The sequence below is a fragment of the Canis lupus genome, chromosome 21 (assembly GCF_003254725.2).
Source record: "Canis lupus dingo isolate Sandy chromosome 21, ASM325472v2, whole genome shotgun sequence".
Lineage (NCBI taxonomy): Eukaryota > Metazoa > Chordata > Mammalia > Carnivora > Canidae > Canis > Canis lupus.
The window spans coordinates 26,229,810-26,255,113 of NC_064263.1; the positions used below are offsets into that span (position 1 = coordinate 26,229,810).

A 25,304-nucleotide genomic window follows, 5' to 3' on the forward strand; every position below is an offset into this window, starting at 1 on the left:
TGGCACAATCTAAAGATGTTTATTATATTTTCCCAAATATCCAGATGTATTTTCCCAAATATCCAGATGTATTTAGTAGGAAGATTTTCAGGTTATCTGATTTATCATATCAACAATCCTAGCAATAGCTAACGTTCTTTTTATTTTTTTTTCTCAGTGTATACTGTGAGCCAGGCACTAATTTAAGCACTTTACATGAACTGCTTCCTAAAGTTGTATAAGGTGAATACTGTCATCATTACTATTCCCTTTAACAAGCAAGGAAACTGAGCCACAAATAAATAATCCACTCAAAGCCATACAGTTTGTAAGTGGTGGAGTTAGTGTTCTAATCCAAGCATTCTGGGTTCCATAACCCACATTCTTAATTTCTTTATTATACTGAAAGTTTTTCCCTATGTCCAACCAAAATCTCTCTTCCTGTAATTTCTACTCGATAGTTCTGTTTTTGTCTTTTTGCAGGAGAACACCTGTTTTTCTCTTCACCTGCGTGACAAGCATGCATATATTTGAAAAACGTTTTCATGTTCTCCCTGCTAAGTATCTGTAGTTCTTCCCTCATATTTGCCGTGACACAACTTTTAGACCTTTCACTGTAGTTGTCATTTGTCAGCTGCATATACTCTGACTTTGCTCTTTAAAGGTGGGGCACAGAGTTGTCACACAACCTGAGCCTGTATTGATATTTTGGATAGCTCTGTTACATTCATGGTTCATTGAGAGCGGAACAGCCTCTCCCTTCATCTCCCAATATAGGCAGCCGGCTCCCTCGCCTATCCCAAAACAGCCTTTTAAATATGAACCGCTGTACCAGCTCTCTACCATCTTGTATAATTTGATTGACTTCTTTTATTGTGAATGCAAGCCTTCATATTTAATCCTATTAAATTGTATCGTGTTGCTTTTGGTAACTGTTGAGATCTTTTTTTTTGCCAGATCAGATCTAAAAACGTTGTATTTTCTGTCCTTCACAGTTTGTAATTCCAAAGGTTGACAAGCAGTCTTTGTATGTTTTCATTCTGTCTTTGGTAAAAATGTTAGGTTTGAGAAGCAGGCTCTGTGTTACACCACTATAGATATTTGGTCGGTGGAAGTTTGGGGTGAAGAGTTTTGGTTATTCTTTCTGCTAAATGGGTGGAGGAGCTATCTGGAAAGGGCACTATCTTGGCTGTCAGTGAGGGGAGGAGAGCGTCAAGGTTAAGGGTTGGCCATTGGGCAGTCAGTCACCCTAATAAGGGACCACTTGGCTGAAGTAAAATGATCTGGTGGCTGTAGAAGGGAAAGAGCGCATATCGCACAGCACGCTTCTGGGTTGAGGCCTCTGTTGACAGCTGTGTCAGCTGCCCTTTCTGTCCTATTTAAGGGCCGATTTCTCTGAAGCCAGTGCAGGAAATGCCAGTGATTCAGCCTTGCAGATTTCTCTGCCTTACTGCAGCTGAGGACTGGTTTGTATGATGAGTAAAGACTGTGTACTTCAGGCATGTTTATTTGATCACTTGAGTGCCTTCCTGTGACTGGCCAGACACCCTTGTTTTGCAGGTTGTCAAGTTTTTGGTACCCTGTGGCACGGTGGATGCAGCGTGACCCCAGCTCTGGGTCCTTTGCATGGGTAGCAACTGTATTCTGCCCTGTAGGTGGGCATTTGTCAAGTGTCTGACTTCTGGATGGCCTGTGAGGGGCAAGGTAGTAAAAGCTTTTACCTACTTTTCTATTCTTCCTATGGTGTGATGGTCTGAGTTTGAGGGAAATCTCTGGCTTGCTGAGAGTTTGCCACTGAACCCCTCATGAACTGCTGCAAAGTGGACTCTGTCTTGTTGCTGACCTCTGAAGCCCAGTTTCTTTCGGCAGTGAACAAATAAGTAAGGAGTTTATCTCTCTTTTTTTTTTTTTTTTTTTAAGATTTTATTTATTTATTCATGAGAGAGACAGAAAGAGAGGCAGAAACACAGGCAGAGGGAGAAGCAGTTTCCATGCAGGGAGCCCGATGTGGGACTCGATCCCAGGTGTCCAGGATCAGGTCCTGGGCTGAAGGCGGCACTAAACCCCTAAGCCACCTGGGCTGACCAAGTTTATCTCTTAATGTTTTATCTCTTAAAGAGCTGAGTATATAAAGAAGTGTGTGATACAGGATTTTCCTCCTCACCAACTGTTTAAACCTACAGATACATTACAGGAATAATAAATATATAAGTTCAAACCTATTGATACTTTTTTTTTAAAGATTTTATTTAATTATTCATGAGACACACACACACACAGAGGCAGAAACACAGGCAGAGGGAGAAGCAGACTCCACGCAAGGAGCCTGATGTGGGACTCGATCCTGGGACTCCAGGATCACGCCCTGGGCCAAAGGCAAGCACTTAACCACTGAGCCACTTGGGTGTCCCTTTTTTTTTTTTTAAGGTTTTATTTACAAACCTATTGATACTTTATGAGAAAAATAGAACAAATTATATGCTTCGCTTAGATTCACCAGTTGTGAACATTTTGCTGCATTTGCTCTCTATCCTTTATTTTTCTGTTATCTGACTGTTAGACGTGAACATCATATACTTCATCCTAAATATTTCAGCATGTTTCCTAAAAACAAGACTATCTTCCTGTATAGCCACAATACAGTTAGCACTCAGGAAATTTAATTTTGATTCAATAGATCCAATGTATAGTACTTGTTCAGACTTCTCAAATCTTCCCAGTGATGTCTTTCATAGACTTTTTTCCTTTTTTTTTTTAAGATTTTAATTATTCATGAGAGACACAGATGGAGAGGCAGGCTCCCTATGGGAAGCCCAATGTGGGGACTTGATTCCAGGACCCTGGGATCACTCCCTGAGCCGAAGGCAGATGCTCAACCACGGAGCCACCTAGGCGTCCCTCATAGACTTTTTCAAATCAGCCTTCCTAAGAAGGATCATGCTTACATTTAGTTGCCATGATTTTCTTGTTATCATGCCCCTTGAACAATTCTCTAGTCTCTTAAGTGAATTTTTTTTTCTACCATGGTATTGAGATCCTTAGAGTTTAGGTTAGGTTATTGCAGAATATTTTTCTTTCTTTCTTTTTTTTTTTTTTAAGATTTTATTTGCTTATTTATTTGAGAGACAGAATCTGAAGCAGAAGTGCAGAACCTGATGAGTAGGTTGGTCCCACAACTGCCAGATCATGACTTGAGCCGAAACCAATAGTTCAAAGCTTAACCGACTGAGCCACCCAGGTGCCCCCAGAATATTTCTTTCTTTTTTCTTAATTAGGATTTGTATGATTGTTTTCTCTTGATTAGATTCAGGTTAAACATTTTAAGTAGAGCAGGCAGCCTGGGTGGCTCAGCGGTTTAGCGCCGCCTTCAGCCCAGGGCCTGATCCTGGAGACCCAGGATCAAGTCCCACGTCAGGCTCCCTGCATGGATCCTGCTTCTCCCTCTGCCTGTGTGTCTACCTCTCTCTCTCATTAATAAATAAATAAAGTCTTTAAAAAAAACATTTTAAGTAGAGCTATATAGGTTAATAGAGTAGTGTGATTAGTGAAAAATCCTGTATTACACACATGGGCTCAATATTCAGTTTTTCATGACCATATATAATTGAGCATATGATTTTGTTGTCTAGTATGTAAGCCTAATAGAAATTGAGAGAAGAGGGAACTCAGTAGGACTGGGAATAAGTAGGAAAGACTTTCACAGGAAGATGGATGGAATTTGAGGTAGTTGGAGTATGGTTAGATAAGCTGCTTTTGGGTTTCCTATCCCACTATTAAGATTGTATATTATGAAAAATGAATTTATTCTTCAGAGCTTATTTTTAAAAGATTTTGTGGGGGTGCCTGGGTGGCTCAGTGGGTTAAGCATCTGCTTTCCACTTAGGTCATGACTCAGGGTCCTAGGATTGAGCCCCACATCAGACTCCCTCTCCCTCTGCCTGCCACTCCCCCTGCTTGTGCGCTCTCTCTGTCTCTCAAATAAATAAATAAAATCTTTAACCAAAAAATAAATAAATAAAAAATTTTATTTATTTTAGAGAGATTGAGAATATGAGTAGGGGGAGGGGAAGGGGTAGAGGGAGAGAGAGAATCCCAAGCCAACTCTGTGCTGGGCATGGAGCCTGATGCAGGGCTCGATCTCATGACCCTGAGATGGAGCCTGATTTGGGACTCTGTCTCAGTACCTTGAGATCATGACCTGAGCCAAAATCAAGAGTCAGACGCTTAACCAGTTGAGCCACCTAGGTGCCCCTCCTCTTGAGAGTTTAGAGCTCTGTATCTTCTGTGGTGTTTGTACTACTGGGAATCCTAATTTTTTTTTTTTGTTTATTTTATTTATTTATTCATGAGAGACACAGAGAGAGTGGCAGAGACATAGGCAGAGGGAGAAGCAGTCTATCTGCCAGGATCCCAATGCAGGACCCAGTCCCAGGACCCCAGGATCATGACCTGAGCCAAAGGCAGATGCTCAACCACTGAGCCACCCTGGCGCCCCTGGGAATCCTAATATTTTAGAGCTCTGTCTTTGGCTTCAGGGCCCAGCATTTTGTCCCTGCCTAACCTTGAGGAAGTTTCTTCACTTGCAAACTAGAAAGAATATTAATAACTATTTAAGAGGTTATTGTGATGCCCAAAGTGTAGTATTGCATACATATTTGAATTAAAATATTTGAATGCCTTTAGGTGGGGACAGCGTTCTGGGTTCTGCCAATTGCTCCACTGGAGAATCCATTTCTTTTACGTGCCTGACTCCTGAAGGTATTTAAATTTACCACTGCAAAATAACTGAAGGCATGGAAATGAGAGAGGCTCGTGCAGAGAGAAGTGGGAAGACTGGCTTGATAAGTGTAGAGTGTACACTGAGATAATGGGAAATAGGTTGAATAAATGACTTAAGGCCATATAATGGAGGACTCAAAAATTAGGCCAGATAATTTAGGTATGATGCTTTAGGGAGAAGAAAGCCATGGAAGAGTTTTGAATAGGAGAAACACTTGGAAATGAGAGTAGAATGGAGCCTCCTGAGGAAGAACCTTTCCTGGTTTGGAGACCAGAATCCTAATAGGGCAGGGCCTTCCCAGTGCTGACCGAGGAGAGGTGGGGGTGTGGTGTGGTGTGGTTTGGTTTGGCAATCTTACCACAGGAGGCCAGAATTTCTGCCCCAGTGACTCTTCCTGCTCTGCGACTGACTCACCCCGTTGACCTAGGCTGCGTAGCTTCCCTTCCGGTTGCTGTCTGATCTACAGAACGATGGGGCTGCCTAGGATGATATGAGGCTGAGCTGACCAACAGTGGGTGGGGTGGGAGAATGAACAAGCATTTCTGCCCCTTTACCCATTCCCTGGGTAGATGCTAATTCTAAGCCAGACCAGGGATCTCTTTGTCTGGGTTTGAAGAAGCTGTCCACCAGGAGGTAAGTTCAAGATGGTTCCTGTCCTCTCTGGTTTTTCGTAGATCAGCTTTTTCCTGAACAGAAGCTTTACTCTTTTCCTTTCCCTGATTCATGTTCTTCATAGTAACCTCCTTTCAGTTATTTGAAGCACAGGGGTTATTGCAGGAGGTTGGAAGAGAGGTTTAATAGACATATATTCTTAGTGTGTGTGTGTGTGTGTGTGTGTGTGTGTGTGTGTGTGTGTGAGGGGGAGGTGTCCAGAGGTTTCATTGACCCCTGCTCTGAGGTGGATTATTATCCAGAACTCTTGTGAGCTACGTACTATAATGGCTCATACCCGTAGGGGTGATTACAGAGAGGTATCCTGGTCTTAAACCATCATTTCTCAGCTACTGGGTTTCAGAACCATGTGGTGTGCTTTAGTGTCCCAAGTTACTTCCTTTCCCTTTGAAAGACATCAGTGAGGAGCACAGAAGAGGGAGGAGTATGGATTAGAATAGGTTTGTGGATTATGCTAGAAGTCAGGGTGACTGGATTTCTAGTCCTGACTGTTGGTAACCAGCTATGTGACTAGAGATAAATTGCCTAATCTGGATGGACTGAAGTTCTCTTAATGTAAAAATGAACAGTTTGGATTATATGATCTGGAAGATTTCTTTCAGGGTCAAAATTTATGGTTATATAATGTATGACTGTAAAACTATAATTAACATGTGATGTATATTGCACATATCTTGTTCCCTTACTTATAGTTGTGGGACACTTAATAATATTTGTAAATTTGTTCTCCTCAAGGTAATTGTGTTCTCAGCCTTTTTTTAAAATTTACTCTGGCGATGCTGCCAATGCTCAGAATATTTTTGGCTTCTAAGCCAATCTTTTGAATATCCTCAGAAGTAGCAAATCATCACTTTTGCTTGGTGGATTCAGTTTTTGGAAACAGCCAAAAGATATGGTGAGCCAAAGAGTCAAGCAAGGCAGTACATTTTTTGGTGAAGAATCAGTTGTAAACAGTAAGACTTAATTTTTGTGTGTGTCTCACATGGAGTAGACTTTAAAGGCCATTTCCAGAGGAGTGTTTTCACAAATATTTTGAGCGATGGTAATATTGTTAGAATAAGTAAATAACTTCCTACAGAGACTATTTTGACTGCAGTTTTCATTTGATTTAATAAGCTTGGAAATGTTTGTTTAAAAAGGTGTCACTTCGGGATGCCTGGGTGGCTCAGTGGTTGTGCGTCTGCCTTTGGCTCAGGGCGTGATCCCAGGCCCGGGATCGAGTCTCGCATCAGGCTTCCTGCGTGGAGCCTGCTTCTCCCTCTGCCTGTGTCTTGCCTCACTCTGTGTCTCTCATGAATAAATTAAAAAAAAATGGTGTCACTTCCTTTATACTCAGTGGTATAAATGCTGCTTCTCGGCCAAGGTGACTAGATAGTTTGAGAAAATTCACCTTTCTCATGGTAGTCCTCCCAAATCACAAATGGGATTTGAGGGCTGAAAGGGATTGGAACATGCTGGCATAGGACACTAGCTGACAGGGTGTTTGCAGTCCCATCTCCAGAAGACTCAATCACAAGTCCTTTGACTGCAGCACCCACTGTGCACCAGCATGCCAGAGCCCATTCAGAGGGCATGGCTCGAGCAGATAGTTTGATAGTTCCAGTCTTTTCGTGGGAAAAAATGATATATCAAGTTACTTCATTGATTTTTTTTTATTAAATTTAATATTTTTGGTCAGCAGTTTGGTTTGAGAAACGAGGATAGTCAGGGGGATGGAAAGAGGGGGAAAGCAGACAGCCTATCTTGAATGCATTTGAAATAGACTGACTGGAGTACCCTGGAATCCGTTCCGTTCTTGTTGATAACTAGTCAGTAAAATAAGGTGTTCGGCTGTGTGGTCAGAAGATTGTCACTAAGTCACTATATGATCATTTGAAATTATTTAGGCCTCATTTTCCTCATTTTGATATTGAAAGAGTTACATACTAAGAGTTCTAGATCTGAGAACAGGTAGGCCTAAGGAGATTTGAGGTGGGAAAGTACCTACTTGTTCTAAGTTCCTTGACTATTAGATCAGTTCAAAATTCAAAAGAATTTTGAATTCCTTTTTAGCCCTTCAGTTATAGTGATTTTGCTTTCTACGTGCAGTCAAGGCTGAGTGATCAAACGTGAAGTAGCTATTTAATGGGAAGCGGGCACTAGGAGCTTTCTGCTGAAAAACAATCACAGGACATGCTGGTCCTGAGAGAAGTCATTCCCTGGTAGGACCTATTGTTTGAAGGAGTTGGGGGTAAATTTCATCCAAATGGACAGTGTGGATATTGTGATTTAGGAGATTTAGAGACTTTGTTCCCTGCTGTGGTTAATTTCAAGTCTTTCTCTAAAGGGATTCTTTTAATGATCGGTGCAGTGGGCTTCATTTAGAGAAAAAGCCCCAGGTAACCACAATTAGAGGTTAAATGGCCAAGAGCAGAGCTAGAGAGAAAGTGGCCTTCTTAGTTGCTTTTCCATACTTTAGGTCCTATAGTAACCTCAAGGAGAGAATAGGCTGCTTGGTGAGCTCACTAGGCTGGGAGATTTGGGCTCCAAACAGAGTAGGAGGATCTGTAGAATCCACACCTCTTAATCGCCCTATTCCTCTTCTTTCCCTCAGTGCCCTTTAGTTTTAATTAGGATTGTGTAAACATAGCTTGCCAGTCCCCTTAAAGTGGCAGGTCTATGACATTTTCTGTTGGTCACTCATGCTATGTAGGTGACTTTATTTATTTATTTTAAAGATTTTATTTATTCATGAGAGACAGAGAGGGGTGGGGGTGGGGGGGCAGAGACACAGGCAGAGGAAGAAGCAGGCCCGATGTGGGACTAAATCCCAGGACTCCAGGATCACGCCCTGAGCCACCCAGGCTTCCCCATATGTGACTTTAAATTAGAGGACTTGCCCTCTTTGACAATTTGGCTTCCCTGGCTGCCTCGCCGAAAGAATTCATTAGATTAGGGCCAGTTTGCTGTCATTCAGTCAGGCAACATTGTTTAGCACCCACTGTGTGCAAGCATTGTGCTGAAATGGAGCTGGTAAGTGAATGAGAGTGTTTCTGCTTTCCAGAAGCTTCGTCAAGTGAAACATTTGCAGCTAAAGGAGACCCAGAGAGGAATGGAATAAAGTGTATAGAGGAACAAGCAATAGTAGGAACACATAAAGGAGAGGACAGTTGTTTTTGAATTGGGAAAACAAGGAGAGCTTCTGAAGAGAGAAGGCGTTTGAACCAGGTTATAAAATGTGAATTAGGTGTTCAGTAGGTTTAGAAGAAAGAGCATTTTGGAGGAGGTCACAGCATGGGCAGAGGCACAGAGCTTGTTTGGGAAAAGTATTCCTGAGATAGAAGATATTTTAGAGGAATGAGCTGGAGATAGGCTGGAAAGGAAGTTTGATGGTTGGATCTTAAAGAACTTTAAATGTCATGTTAAGGAATTTGGATTTTATTCTGCATGGAGTTAGCTGTTGAAATTTTTTTGTTTATTTTTTTTAGTAACCTCTACACTCAACATAGTGCTCGAACTCACAGCCTAGAGATCAAGAATCACAAGCTCTTCTGGCTGAGCTAGCCAGGAGCACCCTGAAAAAAAAATATTTTTTTAAGATTTATTTTTAGAGAGAGGAGAGCGAGAGCACACATGAGCTGGGGGAGGGCCAAAGGGGAGGGAGAAGCAGAGTCCCTGCTGAGCAGGGAGCCCTACCCTGGGCTCCATTCCAGGACCCTGGGATCATGACCCAAGTGGAAGGCACCCAGGATCCCTGTTGACTTTCTTCTTGTTGTTTTTTTTTTTTTTTTAAAGTAGGCTCCAGGCCCAGTGTTCAGGAGTTAAAGTCACAACCCTGAGATCAAGACCTGAGTTGAGATCAAGAGTCAGATACTTAACTGAGTCACCCACGTGCCTGGCCCCCAATGTTTTTGATGTGAGGAATATCATAATCCAATCCATGTTACTTAAGGATTAGACTTTTTTTTTTCTTTAAAGAAAAAAAACAAACGATGTATTTATTTATTTGAGAGAGTGAGAGCAGGATGGGAGGGGCAGAGGGAGAAAGAATCTTAAGCAGACTCTGCACTGAGCTTGGGCTCATCATGGGGCTTGATCCCAAGACCCTAAGATCAGGACCTGAGCTGAAACCAAGAGTCAAACACTTAACTGACTATGCCACCTAGGTGCCACCATCTGTTTTCTTTAAGTATAAGGTCCTAGATTTAAGGGTTGAGAAGGTGCTGATCCTGGGTCTTGAGTAAAAAGTTTGTCAGGTGTCTCAGTATAACTTGATTCCTCAGTCACATTTATGAAAGCAGCTCCAAAAGCAAGAAGGCAGAAAATGATCAACATTGTCCCTCTAAACTGAGCTTCTCTACACCCCAAAGATGAAAGTTTTCTTAGACATATGCCTTCTGTAGTCTTCTTGCTAGTGGGTTACTTATTTCTGCTAATCCTGTATACAATCCTATACAGATTTCTCACAAAGAATGGACTTTTGATTATACAGTGGAAACCAAAGATGTTTTTTGAATCTGATTGAAAAATAGTATATATTCATTGTAGGAAATAGGAAAAATACAGGAAAGTATAAAGAAGAAAACTAAAATTATCCATAACCCCACCATCTGTAGAAAATCGCTTATTCCCATTTTAGTATTTCAGTGTTTTGTACCTCTACATATTTCTGTTTTGCATAGTCCGAAGTCATATTACCTATAATAATTTTGTATTCTGCTTCCCAGTTACCATTGTTTTCATTGTATAAACTCATATAAATTTAAAATGTTGCTGAAACTATAAGGATTTCTTTTTTTTTTTTTTTTTTTACTATAAGGATTTCTAATGGCTATGTAATAGTTCATCATAGAGGATTTTTATATAGTGCTTTCAGTTTTTCTATTTTATTTTATTTTTTTAGAGATTGATTTATTTAGTCATGAGAGACACACAGAGAGAGAGAGGCGCAGAGACCTAGGCAGAGGGAGAAGCAGGCTCCTTGCAGGCAGCCTGATGCAGGACTCGATCCCAGATGTGGGATCATGATCTGAGTCGCCCAACCTCTGAGCCACCCAGGCATCCCTCAGTTTTTCTATTTTAAACAGTACTGTGATACTTTTATACAAATTATAGAAGTAATGTAACAAATAAGTCCCCTACACTTAACCCTTTATCCTAATTCTACTCTGCAGAGATAACCATTTTTATTTACTAATAGTTTTTATATTACCTTTTTAAAAATTTTTTTGAAAAAGATTTTATTTATTTATTCATGAGAGACACACAGAGAGAGAGAGGGGGGCAGAGACACAGGCAGAAGGAGAAGCAGGCTCCATGCAGGGAGCCTGATGTGGAACTCGATCCCGGGTCTCCAGGATCGTGACCTAGGCTGAAGGCTGCGCCAAACTGCTGAGCCACCCAGGCTGCCCTATATTATCTTTTTTTTTTTTTTTTCTTTTTTTTTATATTATCTTTTTTTTTGAGAGAGACTGCTCAGGAACAAGGTGAGGAGGGCAGAAAGAGGATGAGACAGAGAATATTAGGCAGATTCTATGGAGAGTGTGGAGCCCAATGCAGGACTTGATCTCATAACCCCAAGATCATGACTGAGCCAAACTCAAGATCAATCTCATGCTCAACCTACTGAGCCACCCAGGTGTCCCTTTATTATTATTAGTTCCTGGTGTAAGTTTGTGTCTATTTTTTTTAAGATTTTATTTATTCATGAGAGAAACAGAGAGAGGCAGAGACATCGGCAGAGGGAGAAGCAGGCTCCTTGCAAGGAGCCAATGTGGTTCTCGATCCCTGGACCCTGGGATCATGACCTGAGCCAAAGGCAGATGCTCAATTGCTGAGCCACCCAGGGGTCCCTATATGTATATATTTTTTAAAGATTGTATTTATTTATTTGACAGAGCACAAGTAGGCAGAATGGCAGGCAGAGGGAGAGGGAGAGGCAGACCTTCCACTGAGTAGAGAGCCGGATGCAGGGCTCAATCCCAGGACCTTGGTAGTGACCTAAGCCGAAGGTAGATGCTTAACCAACTGAGCCACCCAGGTGTCCCTGATTATTTTCTTATGCTATATGCTGCAAAACACAAAAAATAAGGTTTTAAGGACAAAAGTAAAAATGACCTGTAATTCCACAACTCAGAAATAAACATTATTTGCTATATATCCTTATAAATTTATATACACAGATTCACACAAGTATACAGGTATATATGTATGTATGATACACATTTGTATATGTAGTTTAAAAAATAAATTTGGATCATACCATATCAAATTTTATGTCTTTTTAAATTCTAACATTGAGTATTTCTCTATGTCATTAAAATTTTAAATATTTTTATTGTTTTTTATTTTTTAAATTTTAAATATTTTTAGTGACTGTATAGGTTTCATCATGGATGTATCATAATTTATTACTTAATTTTGTCCAGTTTTTCATAATGATTAATATATTATATCTTTGTTTATATTTTAGATTAGTTTTATTTCTGTGAATGGAATTATTTGTTCAAAGAACGTGAGTTTTTGGGATCCTTGGGTGGCGCAGCGGTTTGGCACCTGCCTTTGGCCCAGGGCGTGATCCTGGAGACCCAGGATCAAGTCCCACGTCAGGCTCCCTGCATGGAGCCTGCTTCTCCCTCTGCCTGTGTCTCTGCCTCTCTGTCTCTCTCTCTGTGTCTCTCATGAATAAATAAATAAAATCTTAAAAAATATTTTTTAAAATTTTTATTTTATGATAGTCACACACAGAAAGAGAGAGAGGGTAAAATTTTGGGTAAAATGAGCATAACAAAATTTACCATTTTAACTTTAAATTCATGATTTAATTTCAATTCACAATTAAGTGTACAATTCAGTGACATTAAGTCATATTCACAATGTTGTACAGCCATCACCACTATCCATTTTCATCATCCCAGACAGAAACTGTGCCCATTAAACAATAACTCCCATTCCATCCTTCTCCAGCCCCTAATGCCACTCTTTTACCTTCCATTATTATGTATTTGCCCATTCCAGCTACCTCCTAAATTGGACATACAATTGGTGTTCTTTTCTGTCCTGCTTACTTCACTTAGCATAATGTTCGAATATGAACATCTTTCAGGTTCTTTTTTTTTTTTTTAAGATTTTATTTCTTCATGAGAGACACACGGAGAGGCAGAGGGAGAAGCAGGCTCCATGAAGGGAGCACGATGTGGGACTCGATCCTGGGTCTCCAGGATCATGCCCTGGGCCAAAGGCAGGCACCAAACTGCTGAGCCACCTCTGTGTTCCTCTTTTCAGGATCTTTTTTTTTTTTTTTAAGATTTATTTATTCAGAGAGAGAGAGAGAGAGGCAGAGACACAGGCAGAGGGAGAAGCAGGCTCCATGCAGGAAGCCTGACATGGGACTCGATTCCGGGTCTCCAGGATCACACCCCGGGCTGCAGGCGGCACTAAACTGCTGTGCTACCTGGGCTGCCTGTCAGGTTCTTAATATACATTGCCAAATTTCTTTTCAGAGAACCACTTAAAAAAGGGCTTCTTACTTGAATTAGAAAATGCAGTATTCTTTCTTTGACAAATTTTCATTCCAAGTATTAGTTTAAGTTAACTTTCCTGGAGGGTATGATAGCTTCCTTGCCATTATCATATAAAATCAAAATTTGAGAGAGGATGGAAGGAGAAAGAAAGTGTGTATGTGGGGGTCACTGTTAGGTAGCCTCATTTGCTAACATTTTTGGGAATGGAAAGGAGATAAGGTACCCTCAAGTCCCCATTTGTAAAATTGGGATGATGGCATCTTCCCTTGCTACAAAAATCGAATGACCTAAAATTCCTGGTAGAAATGATTTAATTTCATGTCCTGGATATTCAGAATAGTAGGCTTTGCAGGGGAGGATCAGCCTACCTTTCCCACAAAGGTTAGAGCTCTAGCTCTTAGCAATTGGCTAGACATGCTAGAAGTGTTGAGCTGCTTCCTAGTGAATCTTCTTTCTACAACCAGAAGAGGATAGACATCTATGTTGTGCTGTGTTGGGGGGCTATGGTGGGGATGTTTAGCAGCAGAGATAATGTAGCTTACTTTGATTTCATTATCATTGTAGTGTGTGAGTGGGAGCTACATTGTTCGTCAGTGTCACTGAAGGACATCAGGAACCAGGCCTGTTTCCCATTAGTTGAAATTAGACAAGAAGATGAAGAATAAATAGTTCATTGGAAACTCATTAGTGTCTCAACCCAGAAGTAGAGGGATATCTTTGGACTTATTTGAGTGTTTTAGACTTTTTTCAGTATTAAAAACCAGACCTATAGTTGCATATAAATTTTGTTTAAAGATTTATTTATTCATTTGAGTGAGAGACAGAGCCTGCACACGTGCGGGGTGGAGGGGGGGGGCAGAGGGAGAGGCTCTTAAGCAGACTCCTTGCTGAGTGTGGAGCCCTATGACACAGGGCTCAGTCTCATGACCCTGAGATCATTACCTGAGCTGAGGTCAAGAGTTGGACACTTAACCAACTAGCCACCTATGTGCCCATATAAATTCCATTTAAGATGAGCCTCACTGTCTAAAATAGCCACACACTATTGAGTTGGACAACAACTAATCTCCATAAAGAAACTGTTCTTTATGGGCACCTGTGTGGCTCAGTGGTTGAGCATCTACCTTCGGCTCAGGGCATGATCCTGGGGTCCTGGGATCTAGTCCTGCATTGGGCATCTCGCAGAGAGACTGCTTCTCCCTCTGCCTATGTCTCTGTCTCTCTCTGTGTCTGTCATGAATAAATAAATAAAATCTTTTTAATTTTTTTAAAGAAACTGTTCTTTAAGGCAGCCCTGGTGGCTCAGCAGTTTCGTGCCGTCTTCAGCCTAGGGTGTGATCCTGGAGACCTGGGATCGGGTCCCACATTGGGCTCCCTGCATGGAGCCTGCTTCTTCCTCTGTCTGCCTGTGTCTCTCCCTCTCTCTCTCTCTCTCTCTCTCTCTCTCTCTCTCTCTCTGTGTGTCTCATGAATAAATAAATACAATCTTTACAAAAAAAAAAAAACTATTCTTTAGATATTCAATGTAAGTTATTATTTTGTTTAAAGCCAGGTAATAAATATTTGAGGCTTTGCAGGCTGTGTAGTTACAACTACAGTTTACCCTTGAATGACATAGGTTTGAACTACTTGAGTCCACTTATAGAGGGATTTTTTGGATAAATACAGTACTGTAAATGTATTTCTTCTCCTTATAATTTTCCTGGTAACATTTTCTTTTCTCCAGCTTTATTGTTTGGTTACAGTATTAATACATATAACTTTTACAAGATAGGTTTTAATTAGTTGTTTATGTTAGTAAGGTTTCCAGTCAGTAGTGGTTATTGATACTTCAGTATTTGGGGTATCAGAAGTTCTGCATTGATTTTCAGCTGCACAGGGTAGTGGGGATGTCAAGTGATTTGGTACCCCTAACTTTTGCATTGTTCAGGGTTTTCTTTATTCACCTCTGCAGGTCATAGTTTGTTGACCTTCAGATAGTGGGAAATATATTAGAATATATTAGTCAGAAGCCCTAACTGTTCAAAAACTACAGCATTTTACTCAAGTTTTTTAAATTTGAGGAGTCCATTATATACTAATATGGAAACATGTCAAAGAAATTTTTATTTTTATTTTTTTATTTTTTAAAGATTTTATTTATTCACGAGAGACAGACACACACACACAGAGAGAGAGGCAGAGAACACAGGCAGAGGGAGAGCAGGCTCCATACATGGAGTCCGACGTGGGACTCGATCCTGGGTCTCCAGGGTCAGGCCCTGGGCCGAAGGTGGTGCTAAACCGCTGAGCCACCCGAGCTGCCCTCAAAGAAATTTTTAAGTGAAAAAGGCAAGTTGCAAAACAGCATACAATATGATTACAGATATGTAGACCAAACATGCACTCCTTGTGTCTTTATTTACACACCTGCATGTATACACACACACATACACATATATGTATCTCTGTACACGTACATACATGTGTATGTTTGTACATGCTTAGGAAAGGTTACAACAAACTTGTAACAGTGGTCACTCTGAGGAGGGGAGTGTTGGTGAATGTGGGCAAATGGGGAGTTTTACATTTTACTCTCTGTCTCTCTCTATGTGTCTTTTTTTTAAAGAGTTTATTTATTTGACAGAAAGAGTACGAGCAGAGGGAGTGGCAGGCAGAGGGAGAGGGAGAAGCAGGCTCCCCACTGAGCAGAGAGCTGGATGTGGGACTGGAGCCCAGGACCCTGGGATCATGACCTGAGCCAAAGGCAGACCCTTAACTGACTGAGCCACTCTGGTGCCCCTACATTTTACTCTATATATTCTCTATTATAATATTTCATAGTGATAATGTATTCTTTTTCCTTCCTACTTGTTTGGATGGCTGGTGGGCCCATCTGCACTTGCCAGGGTCAGGAGTGTGACAAAGTAGGATGAATTCCACAAGCCAGCTCTGCCCACATCAGTTGAGTGGGAAGCAGCTGCTGAGACCAGAACAAGGAACACATGTATTGGTTAGGGGTGAGGGGGGGCTGTGCGCAGGTGGCTGGGAGAGGCAGCCAAGACAGACCAATTCTAATTTACCAACAGTAAGCATCACATGTCATGCCTTGACATTCTCCAAGTTGTTTTGCCCTCCTTTATCATCACATTGGACCCTGAGGAAAATTCTATGAGCAAGTAAGGCAGGGATGATGACAAGAAAGGAAGCAATGAAAACAGTGGACAAGAATGTGTGTAAATAGAAATTTTTTTCTTTCGTTTAAAAGGAAATCTGGGGCAGCCCCGGTGACGCAGTGGTTTGGCGCTGCCTGCAGCCTGGGGTGTGATCTTGGAGACCTGGGATCGAGTCCCACATCGGGCTCCATGTATGGAGCCTGCTTCTCCCTCTCCCTCTGCCGGTGTCTCTGCCTTTCGCTCTGTGTCTATGAATAAATAAATAAAATCTTTAAAAAAAATAAAAAAATAAAAGGAAATCTGTACAAGGATATGCATTATGGCATTGTTTGAAATGGTAACAGATTGAAAATAGCCATGACCATCAGTAGGAAAATACCTGAACACACTGTATTTTTTTATGTGGACTGTTATTATACAGTCTTTTAAAAGTATGAGTTGAAATTTTATTCACTGACACTTGGGGGGTGTTCATGATAAATTATTAAATGAGAAAAACAAGTTGCAGAGCAATGTTGAAGTGTAAGCCTAGTTTTTTAAAAATAGAGAATAATTAAAAATCCCCTTAAATATAAAAATATATTTGTACTTATGTTCTTGGGGGCATGGAAAAATCTATTAACCTATCTTATCTTGTGGGAGGGCCCAGAGAGGAACGAAAAGGTGCTGAGAGATTACAAATTCTGTTTTTTAATCTCACTTTGTATTGCTTCATTGATTTTAGAGAATAAGGAAAACAAACTTGTTCAAGCAAGAGTCTCCTATTTTTTCACCTTAATTGATTTTAAGAGGTGCTTTTAATTTTTTTAGTGAGTTAATGAAGCAGAGAATTATGAAAGTGAAAATAGTTAACATGTAAATCTTCTTCTGAGTTTAGGGGAGGTATCTGGGTAGTGGAAAGAGTCCTAGGAGTCAGGGAACCAACTTTGTAGTTAGAGTTCTTAACTTTCTGATGTGTGAGCTTCCATTTAATAAGGTTACTTAACTGTTAAAACAGGGCCCCACTCTCTGCATCTCTAAAATGAGGAGTTTGTACCAGAGACACAGATCTCCAAAGTCCTAGAATTTCTAGTCCTAATGCTCCAGGATCTATGATCCCACAATTGAACTACCTCTTGAGATTAGAACATTGTCTTTTATTTATTTTTAAATGCTTTGTTGTTGTTTTTACATTTTAACACTCTGAAATTAGGATGCGTTTATAATTGGTGGCATCTTTCAATTGTCATTGGCTATTTTTTTCACATTTTTATTATCTCTGAAATTGAAATATCTTACTATTGTACTGATAGTACAGGATAGTTGCACTTTTCAAAGGCCATTTTTTTTTTTCATTAACTATAATCTTGGCCCCTTCCTGGGCTTCCCTTACTTCTGATCCCATCAGATTCACTGTCATCACTTAGACATTATGGATAGGGACAAATGGGTGAATACATTATTTGTATGTACAAGGATTTTGTGCATCCTTACTTAACTGGTAGGTGCCCTATATGTACCTGCTGCTTGAGAAGTCAAGTAAGTATATATGTAGCCCTGAGACATCCAATTTTGCTCCCAAATTTTGATTAGTCTATCTTAATTTTGCCTAATGTTTGCTTTTTAATGAAAGTGTAATGTGCATACAGAAAAATGCATAATGTAGCTCATGACTTGTCACAAGGTGAGCACACCTGTGTCATTACAGCTGTTTCAAGAAAGAGAACATTCCAGAACCAGCATTCCGTTATCCCTTTCCAGTCATTATCCCCCAGCTTCCTTTTTTCATTTTATTTATTTACTTATTTTATTGAAGTTCAATTTGCCAACATATAGTATACCCAGTGCTCATCCCATCAAGTGCCCTCCTCAGTGTCCATCACCCAGTTACCTCATCCCCCTGCCCGCCTTCCCTTCCACTACCCTTTGTTCATTTCCCAGAGTTAAGAGTCTCTCATGTTTTGTCACCCTCTCTAATTTTTCCCACACATTTCCCCTCCTTTCCCTTATAATCCCTTTCACTATTTCTTATATTCCCCGTATGAGTGAAACCATATGGTTGTCCTTCTTTGATTGACTTACTTCACTCAGTGTAATACCCTACAGTTCCATCCACGTTGAAGCAAATGGTGGGTATTCGTCCCTTCTAATGGCTGGGTAATATTCCATTGTATACATAGACCACATATTCTTTATCCATTCATCTGTCAAAGGACAACAAGGCTCCTTCAACAGCTTGACTCTTGTGGACATTGCTGCTATAAACATTGGGGTGCAGGGGTCCCGGCATACACCGAGAACCAAGTGGAATACCGTGCTGGTTCATTCTGTGAGATGATATTCTCTCTTCATTTCCATTCTGCCCCCCTCTTTTATCTTGTTTATGTTTTGGTGGTCAATGTTGGGGCCTTCTAGTATTGCTGGTTTATATAAATTTGGGGTTGAGCATCTTCTAACATACAGAACAAAATACACTCAGAACCAAGAGGATCACCCTCTAGGACCCCTCAGGTAGACTACATTCTCTCTCCACTACCACTTTTTCACCACTACCATCCTCTAGTCCCCTCCCCCCCACTTTTTTTTTTTTTATTTTTTCTCTTTTTCCTCTTTACTTTTTTTTTCTTTTTCTTTTTTCTTCTTTTTTGGAGTTTTTGGCCTTTTATATTTTACTACTTTGTTTTAAAATTTGTTTTTTGCTTTAGTGGTCCTTTTGTTTTCTTTCTAAATACAGTAGGGATGGTGACTGTTGGTTCCTAGGTGGGTGGGTGGCTCATGGTTATCTTGGGGTGAATCTGCTGGAAAGAGCTTCAAATTTGGAGCCAGTAGATCGGTCTTGCATTGTGGTCCTAATGTTTTGTACTTGTGTGACCTTAGGCAAAGTGCTTTTCTGAACTTCATTCCTCTTTGATAAAATGAAAACAATGTCTACCTTGGAGAGCTGTTGTGAGGATTATGTGAAATGCTTCGTAGATGGGAAACACATCAGTGTTAAAGCCATACACACAAATGCTAGTCATTTTTAGTGAGGGAGGTAGAATCCCAAGCAGGAAATGATGTGAACTTGATGTAAGGAGAGAAAATGAAGACATTTGATCCCCAAATCCAGTCTCTTAGCTACCTTTCTTTTAGATTGACATTGGTGTAGTCACTGGCTTTCTGTTAAAATTTCCCCAAATGAAAATAATATAAAGGTCCTAATAAAAGGAACCTGCAGAGATTTGGAATTTCACCCAGAGCCCGTCACTTCTCAATATGGGTGTCCCTGGAGCTGTGCAAGGCAGAGGCTGAGGCAGATTAACAAATTTAAAGAGCAAATGTGTAAACCACCTCTTTATAGGCCTCCTAAGCGAGCATGATCCTACTGTAGACCCTTTTCTGATTATAATCACACTGTTCCAAAAGTGACCCAAATCTGTATCTCTACCCTAAATCATATTTTTCACCATCTGCTGGATTTTTCTGATTCTATGTCCAATAGACCCCTCATATCTAAAACCAAACTTTCAACCATTTGCCATTAGGCCTGATGATTTAGATTATGAACTTCTGGGGATGCCTCTGTGGCTCAGCGGTTGAGCACCTGCCTTCCGCCCAGGGTGTGATCCTGGGGTCTGGGGATCGAGTCCCACATCGAGCTCCCAGCATGGAGCCTGCTTCTCCCTCTGACTGTATCTCCACCTCTCTCTTTCTGTCTCTCTCATGAATAAATAAATAAAAATCTTTAAAAAAAAAATAAAAAAGTAAAAATCTTTAAAAAAATAAAAAAATAAAAATCTTAAAAAAATAAAAAAATAAAAATCTTTAAAAAAATAAAAATAAAATCTTTAGATTTTTATTTATTTTATTTTTTTAAGATTTTTATTTATTTATTCATGAGAGACACAGAAAGAGAGAGGTGGAGATACAGTCAGAGGGAGAAGCAGGCTCCATGCTGGGAGCTCGATGTGGGACTCCGATTCCGGGTCTCCAGGATCACGCCCTGGGCCGAAGGTGTTGCTCAACCGCTGAGCCACTCAGGCTGCCCAAATAAAATCTTTAAAAAAAAAAAAGATTATGAACTTTGGAGTGAGAGGGACCTGGGTTTGAATCTTAATTCTGCTACTTGTTAACCTCATGATTTTGGACAGGTGGTTCAACATCTTGAAACTTCTTTGAAAGGGTATATTAATGGCACTTGCCTGATAGAGTGAGTTGGTACTAGTGCTCAATGAATGAAGTTATTACTTTTACATTCTTCTTGTTTGTTTTTGGCACACATGATCATCTACTTTCAAGCTAGGAAATTAGAGGTGCTTCTAGAATTTTCCTTTTCTCATTCTTCACTTACAATTGATTATCAGAGTCTGTCATAAGTGGTTCTCAAACTATTTCTTCCTCTTTTATAAATCCCTGCTTTATTTCAGACATATATCCCCTACTTGCTTGGAACAAGCAGTGGTTTTACACTGCATTCTGTAAAGCTTAATATAATTACAGGACAAAAAAATAAATAAATTAGAAAAAAAATTACAGAACAGACTCAGGAATCAGTGGAAGTAGCAGGGGAACCAGGCTCCAAACAACCTTTACTTCGCACCATCTACTTTTTTCTGTATCTTGGGTTCTATATGAAGATTGAATCTGAAGAGGGTTCACTTTTCAAATATATTCTGAAATCTTTCATTCATCTAAGAAATGCTTATCAAGTACCTTCTATGTGGCAGGTGTTGTGCTGAATTCTAAGAATTCAGTGGTGAGCACGTGATCTGTGATTTCATGGAACATGAGAAAATTAATGAAGTACAATTAGAAACTATGAGAGCTGTGAAGGAAAGGGCTCTGGTGCTATGCATAGTAGGAACTTGACCTAGTATGGAACTGGGAACTAGGCAATTAGGGAGGGTTTACATGAGGAAGTAACATTTGTTGAGCTAAGATGTGATGGGTAAGTTAGAATTAACTAGATGAAGAGGTAGGAAAAGAAAGCTTTGGGTAGAAGGAAGAGCATGGACAACACTAAACCACATGCAGATATAACTTTGTACTAATGAGCTTTCAGCCCCTAATAGCAGCTAGCATTTTTTCTTTGTGCTAGGTATTGTGATAAGCACTTTACACATACTGTCTTATTAAATGTTTTTTTTTTTTTTTTTTAAAGATTTTATTTATTCATGAGGGACACAGAGAAGCAGAGACTTAGAGGGAGAAGCAGGCTCCCTGCGGGGAGCCTGACACAGGACTTTATCCCAGGACCCCAGGATCACAACCTGAGCCAAAGGCAGAGGCTCAACCACTGAGCCAGCCAGGCACCCCCTGTCTTATTAAATCTTTACAATGACCCTTTGAAAAAGTACTGTTAACTACTCACATTTTACAGGTGGGGAAACTGGGGAACCCAAAGAGGCTAAATAATCTGCTCAAGGTTGCACAGCTAGTAAGCTATAGTGCCAGGATTTTAATTAGGCAGTCTAACTCCAGATTCTATGCTCTTAGGCAGCTATATTACCTTCCTCTTGTTTCTTACCATTCTAGCCTGTACGTCATACAGACTGGAACATAGATCTGATCTATGTTTCTCCCCTTTACTCCCTCCCTTTAGAAACCTTGATTGTTTCCTATCACCTACAGGATAAAATCTGAATTCCTTAGTATGATGTAAGTGCCTTACAATTTAGTACTACTTATCCTCATCATCTGCTACACCTTCCTAAAAATGCATGCCATTGCTCACATGTAACAAGCTCTGTCTTTGCATATGCTGTTCTCTCTGCCTAGAATGCTCTTTTTTACTTCTCTTTTGGTGAAACCTTACTCCTCCTACTCACACTTCAAGTACTTAGCTTAAATGTTACTTCCTTGGTACAGCTTTCCTAATCATCCATCCTGAGTTAATCAGACCCTCACATGTCCTTTAAACAGTAACTTCTGTGTTCCTCTTCTGAAGTCTTTTCATCCAAGCAGGAATCCTAGGTCTTTCCCTTCCCACACCCTGTACCTAAGAACTCTGGGTCTACCTCCACAGTGCCTTTCAAATAACACTGTTCTTTTTCAGCCCTACTGCCACTGCAATTACCACCTCACTCTGTTCTGCCTCTGGACTTGATGTTGTGCCAGATTCATTTTTTTGAAAAAGCACACACATGTAAGCCATTCTCCTGCTCAGGACATTGCCTTTCTCAGGTGCCTCCAACAAGTCAGTGTTGGTTTCTACTTCTCAGTGTTCTCTCACCTTACTTTTAGCACCATCCCATCTGTGTTCTTTGGCCTTGTATTAAGGTGAGTTATAGGTATATTTCTTTCTCTACAGGGTTGTAAGCCTGTCTAGTTCATGTTTGAGTCTCCACCATTGTCTCTACAGGTGTTTATTTCAGGTTTATGGTTGAATGTCCCTGATTAAATTTCATTAATTCCGAGTAAAGAGTAATCCATGGTATGTATGTATATTATATATATATATATTTTTTAAGATTTTATTTATTTATTCACAAGAGACAGAGAGAGGCAGAGCATAGGCAGAGGGAGGAGAAGCAGGCTCCATGCAGGGAGACCGATGTGGGACCCGATCTTGGGACTCTGGGATCACACCCTGAGTGGAAGGCAGACACTCAAACCACTGAACCGTGGTATATATTTTGAAGAATCTGTTGGAAATAGTGTTGGTGTTTTTTGTTTTGTTTTTTTAAAATAAAGATTTGGTCCTAAAGGAAGGAAAATTTCACTTTTAGGAAAATTGCTTGTGAGGAACTAACTCCTCATACTTCTCAATGATGCCAGATACATGGGATGTTATTTTGTCTAAATCTGTTCAAGTTACTTAGCATATTTAAAAATGGAGAAAATGACTCCTGCCTTGCCCACACCACAAGTTAGTTATAGCAGAAACCATTTGAACAAAGAATATGTAAGTGCTTTGTACGCATAAAGGACCATATCAATAAGACAGGTATAGGTTGTAGTTGAGACATGCTAGAGAGAGCACTGAATTTTTTTTTTTTTTAAGATTTTATTTATTTATTCATGAGAGACACACAGAGGCAGAGACATAGGTAGAGGGAGAGGCAGGCTCCCTGTGGGAAGCCTGATGTGGGACTCCATCCTCAGGACCCCAGGACCAAGACTTGAGCCAAAGGCAGGGGCTCAACCACTGAGCCACCTGGGTGCCCCAAAAACACTGGATTTAGAAGACTTGGGTTCTGGCTTTGCAATCCTTGTAGGTTGACCTTGAAGCAGGTATTTTCTTCAAGTCTTCTAGTCTATAAAGTTGAAATGAGCATGCTTGGCTCTTAGGGTTCTTTAGGAAGGATTTATTTTATTTTATTTTTTTAATATTTTATTTATTTATTCATGAGAGTCACAGAGAGAGGCAGAGACACAAGCAGAGGGAGAAGCAGGCTCCATGCAGGGAGCCCGACTCAGGACTCGATCCTGGGTCTCCAGGATCACACCCTGAGCTGAAGGCCGATGCTCAACCACTGAGCCACCCAGGTGTCCCTTTTAGGAAGGATTTAATTGAAATGTGAGAAATAGCCTTCCTTAAATTCTTGAAGTCTGTTAAAATGTTAGGTTTGATGTTTGATTTTTTTTTTTTTTAAGTTATGGCCATGTTAGATGCCATTCCCATTTATTTTATTAATAGCATATTAACAACTTTGGTTTTTGAGGCAGTCTAGCATCCTATTTAGAAATCCAACCCTTATGAATATTGTGTTTGTTAATTTCTTTCTGTGGTTAAAGGCATTGCAGTGTGATTGGAGAAGTGGATTTGGAACCGGAAAGACAGGGGATTCAGTGCTGTGTAGGAGGTAGATACAGAAGATAAAGCAGGGGAGGGTGGGGGGAGAGGGAGAGAGGAGAGGATGAGAAAGGAGAGAAGTGTCATCTGAGGTTTTTTTAGCTACTTAAAGCCTATTTGAAATAAACCAGATCCTGGGCAGAGTTCTTATTCTGTAAAGCTTATATTCTGAAATCACAGTTTGTCTCAAATCAGACTTTGCTCAGACATACAAATAAATTGTAAAATTTCCATCTCAGCCAGGAGATACCAAATCTTCAGTCTAGTTGTCACATGTATTCCAGCATGAATGTAGGCTGGGTGACTAGATGACCATTAAGGTCTCTTTCAACTTTAAGATCTGTGATTGTTTACCAGGCATAGAAAGCTGCTTTGGGGGCGCCTGGGTGGCTCAGTCAGTTATGCATCTGCCTCCGGCTCAGGTCATGATCCCCAGTTCCTGGGATGAAGCCCTGAGCCCTGCATCAGGCTCCCTGCTCAGCGAGGAGTGTGCTTTTCCTTCTCTCTCTGCCCCTCCCCCGCCTCGTTGCTCATGCTCCTTTTTTCTCTCACTCATAAATAAATAAAATCTTAAAAAAAATAAGCTATTTTTATTTAGGCTTCTAAGACCAATGTAATTATAAATTGCACTTTTCTCTGTGGCTTTTATTTATGAAACCTTGTAAATGCCTCGAGTATAGTTCCAATCACCTTTTATTGTGCCCCATGCAAAGTTGGTACTACCAGTTTCCAAAGACCACATCAGAATAATTGAAGCATCCACATATGCCTTGCTTTGGGGATGGGATCCAGTAGGGTAACAAAGTGCTTGTTTCTAAGGGATTTGCTTTTTTTTTTTTTTTTTCCCTCCTGGAAAGGAAGCCCTAACTGGTGAAGTTACGACCATATTCTGAGGAGATTAGTTCTACGACAAAGACTTTTATTGTTGTTATTATTGAGAATGGTGTCCTGGAGAAAGAATCACGGGAAATTTTTGGAAGTGCTTTAGATGTGATCTCCCCAGTACCAATACCCTTCTTTTACTGAGACCCAAGCTAGGGCAAGTAACTTGCCTAAAGCCATAAAGAGGGGATGGTAGATCCAGAACTTCCCTCCAGGGGCTTCTAACACCAAATCTAGCTGTTTTTCTCTTTCTTTCTACCATTGGTATGGCTGTCTCCAGGAGTAGTTGCAAATCTTTACACTAAAACTATTCTTCCATCAGTTTCTTTTACCTTTTCCACCATCAGTTCTGTGTTTGTGTGCAAACATTGTGCTAGATGTATTGCCTGTAGGGACAGATCCGTTTACTCCTCTGTGACCATGAAACAGGGTGAACAGGTTCTTAGGTGTTTTGTAGAAAGACCTTCTTGAGGGAAAACTGAATAGGTCCTCTTGGATGTTATAATGAATCCTCTCTGGGTTTTGATTTGCCCTCTGCTTTTCTCCCCAGGAAGCTGCAGGCTTACCAACACTGCCTCATT

General features: G+C 40.5%; 1 protein-coding gene across 3 annotated transcripts in view; it reads left to right on the plus strand.

Annotated features, from left to right (window-relative positions):
• The window catches only part of NUMA1 (nuclear mitotic apparatus protein 1), a 75,577-nt gene that overhangs the window by 5,945 nt on the left and 44,328 nt on the right, over nt 1-25,304 (plus strand). Inside the window, exon 1 of one of the 3 annotated variants that reach the window (XM_035703974.2) lies at nt 5,216-5,392. The exons of the other annotated variants lie outside the window; for them this stretch is intronic. The gene's annotated coding sequence lies outside the window, so the exon portion shown is untranslated. Of the gene's footprint in view, nt 1-5,215; nt 5,393-25,304 lie in introns of those variants that run through there. 3 annotated transcript variants of the gene reach the window in all.